This window comes from Cicer arietinum, chromosome 3 (genome assembly GCF_000331145.2).
Source record: "Cicer arietinum cultivar CDC Frontier isolate Library 1 chromosome 3, Cicar.CDCFrontier_v2.0, whole genome shotgun sequence".
NCBI classification, from domain to species: domain Eukaryota; kingdom Viridiplantae; phylum Streptophyta; class Magnoliopsida; order Fabales; family Fabaceae; genus Cicer; species Cicer arietinum.
In genome coordinates, this window is record NC_021162.2 from 26,651,192 (window position 1) to 26,655,270 (window position 4,079).

Sequence of the window (4,079 nt, forward strand, 5' to 3'; positions counted from 1 at the left end):
TGCATTCATGTACTCTTTTAAAATAATCCTAGATCATTTATAAACAAACATATTTGGTTTTACACATGTTAAGGAAACATGTGAAATGAATTTTATTTTTTATTTATTTTATGTCATCATAAAATATTATAAATATTATTACAAATTCATTTAATTATTCAACTATAAAATCTCAAATTTAAATATGAAATATATATTTATTCTAATAATATCGATAAATTAGATCATAAATATACGTAAATATTTATTTATATTTGAGTAAAAATATAAACACTATCTTTTATCTATGATTGAGTTCGGTCTAACTATTGTTTTGATTTTGAAGTTGCATTAGTTGTTTTATTCTCAATTTTATTTTTAGATTAATATCGACAACGTCACTTTTAACACATTATACTTTTTATGAAAATAAAGAATATTTTATTTATCTCACAATAATCAATTTATTTATAATAAATAAATTTTTATTTATCACTTCTAATTATATCTCTTACAATTTGTGTTTAGAACAATAGTAAATACATTAATATTTGACAAAGGTAAATTATCTTTAGATATTATAAAATAAAGTGAGTATGTTATTTATGAATTTAACTCTAAATTATTTTGACTTGTTGATACCAGTATCAATCTTTTCTCAAACAAACAAATTAATTCACCTAATGATAATTATTATTATTTTTTGTAAATAAAATTTAGAGAGAGTCACCTATATAATCCACCATTGGGATACATATTTTATTAACTGATTGAAGAGTATTACTTTTTTTTTGAAGTTGCACTAATCATTAATAGTTAATACTACGATCCTCTTATAATAACTGATTCATCTGTAATAAAAAATATGTCTTAAAATGATTTGAATTTTTTAATTTTTCATTCAAATTAACATTAATTATCACTAACAATTCAATCTCTTACAATTTATATTTATAATCTCTTACAATTTATATTTATAATAAGAGTGAATGCATCAATACTTAATAAAGATAATTTAATAAATACATTATTTTTCTCTTTCATTTATAGATATTTTTTATTATGTATTGGTCCAATGAATCCTTTTTCTTTTTTTGTCAATGTAAAATGAATATTTTTTTTGTAACATAAGAGAAAAGAGAAGAAAAGAAAAAACAAAAAAAAAAAAAAACAATTACTTCTACAGAAAAGCAATTCTCAAAATGTCTATGAGCAAAGAAGAAGTAAGTTCTACTAGTAGAGATGGAACAATCTTTACAGAGATCTTTTTAACAAAAAAAATTGATATATTGATTTTCTTCTCTAAGAGTATTTTGCAATTTCAACCTTCACTTCTTATTCAATTCAAGCATGTCATACAAAAGAGTGACGAACGCATGACATAGCTTAGAAGTATGCAAAGCATATGATTAATTGAATCATATTGATAAATTAGATTACATTGCATCAAAAAATATTAAATCAATTAAATGGATAAATCGAAAACATCTTTGAAAAAATTTTGATTTTTTTTATCAAGAAAATTTTTACAATTAAAAAAATTGAAATTTTTTGTCAAAAGGTCGCGAAATTCTTTTTTGAAAAATAATCAAAATTTTTTATATCTATTTTTCTTAGAAAAAAAAATTGTTTCACGAATTTTGTTTTTTATTTTATTTTTAAATTCATTAAATAACTAGTTCGAAATCGATTTTAACTAAAAATCAATTTCAAACTAGGTCAGAACTGAACTGAAACTGGTTAAAAAATTAGCTAGATTTTATGAATGTGGTTTTCAAGAACTAAACCAAACTATTAATGTGGTTCAATTCAGTTCAGTTTTTGAACAATGAACACTCCTAATATGGCTAAATCATTTCATTAACTAAATTTATAGAAAGGAGGGAGCCTAAATATAAATAAGATTAAGAATTCTCAATCTCCAAGTAATTCAAAGTTCATGCAAAATGGCTAAAATTTAGCATGAAGATTATGACTATAGCCAATGTGACCATGAAAACCAATGATCCAATCCTCATTTCCAAACCTCACCAAACCAGCAACATCGTGTTCCCAACAGTGTTGTCATCAACGTTAGAATTGTGTCAAGACACCATCCTAGATTCTCTCTAAAGAGTATGATATGAGTAACGACTTCTAATTAAAGAGTTTGAAGAAACAACAACCAAAGTGAGCTTGAAAATCGGAAAACGTTCTTTAACAATACAAATGGAATTCCTAGCTCTCCACGCTTACCAAATTCCAATAAGAAAAAGGAAGCTATAATCTTCTCTCTTTAAAGGGATGACTAGATGTAGCAAACATTATGGAGAATTAGTATAAAAATCTTTTATATCTTATATTGTTACTTATCTGCTTTTAGGATTTTTTATGTCTTATCTTTCATCGTTTTAATGTTTTACTTAAAATATATGTTTTTAATATTTGATAAAGAATCAATTTTTAAACTAATAAAAAGATTTTTAAAATGATCAAGACAACTCGATATTTCTCTTTCTTATGTTTTTCATTCCTTCATTTAATGCTATATATCATTTACAAGATTCGATATACTAAAATAAACCTTAAAAGTGTAGGTCAGCAAGCACACCTTTTTATTTCAACAAAAAACCACTTTTAAATAAAGGATAAGATTGTAATTTTTTTTGGATATTTTTTAAACATCACAATAAATTTATTTTCCTATCTTTCCAATTTGTATCCCTTACGTTGACTATTTTATTGTTGTTTCATGGTTTATTATTTTAAAGTTGTTTCAATTGAATTATTTTATTGTTGTGTCTGTTTTAACATTTTTTTTCGACTTTTTACATTATCGGTCACATGCAAATGGTTTAACTGATTTTTAAGTTTTGAGATTTTCATTCACATGAAATAATAACTTATGGGCTTGACATAATAACAACATGGCATAATGACAATTTCTTTTTTCACATTATGTTTGGTTATTTGAACAAAAAAATTATGTTTTGTTTAATGTGAATAATTTAGAAATAATTATAATAAAATTTATGAAATTATCCTTCAATATTATTTATTTAAAATAGTAAAGATGGTTTTTTGTCCAAATAAAAATGTGTAGGTTGTTAATCTACATCTAAAAATTAGAAAGCGTAGATTAACGATCTATATCCATTTTAATCATTATTAATTTAAATAAAATTTATAAATCTACAGTTTAATTTTACTTATTTAAAATAGCAAAGAGTAGTTTCTTCTTTATCCAAAATGTTAGTATGGATTAATAAAATTTAAGTTTAATTGCAGTTATAGTCCCTCTTATTTTTATCAATTACGAAATTGGCCTTCATATTTCAAATCCAACAATTTTAGTCCCATCTTTAGATTTTTAAAATCTGACAAAATCTATGGTGGTATATGATATGGTGAAGTGAAATGATTAATATTAATAAAATTGTCACAAAACAATTTAAAAACTTCAGTTTCAACTTTTGAAATTATTTATTTTTGTAATTTAATTAATGACATATAAATAATTAATGCATCTAAATAGTCGTACAACATAAAATTGTATGCCATATCATTTAAAATATATCACATAATTAAAAGAAGCATGTGACATATTGTTAGCTCAAGCATTTTTTTTTGGGTGCAAATATCTCGAGCATTAAACACTTTTAAACGACAAATTAAGAGAAAAAATATAAGCTCGAGAGGGAAGTTAATGATTTACCGTAGGTATTAATAGGTTGTGTTGGACCATATTGTTAGCTAATAGGGGTGGGAATAGGTCAGGCGAGGCCAGGCTTTGAAAGGCCTGAGCCTGACCTACGATGAATTTTTGAGGCCTAAGCCTGGCCTACGGCCTATGATAGGCTTTTTTTTCGGTCTGAGCTTGGCCTACGGCCTATCATGGCCTGGCCTGTAAGCCTATTTAAAAGTCTTATTCACATTAAAAATAATTTTTCTCACAAAATAATTTAAAAAAAATATGAAACAAACACCATTTAGACCCCTAAAAATGATTTTTGGTTTAAAAGAATAAATTTTTTATTAAAACAAACACACCCATTATTATCTCTCAAACAAATCCTCTCGTGCAACATCATATTTAGTAATAATATATATATATATATATA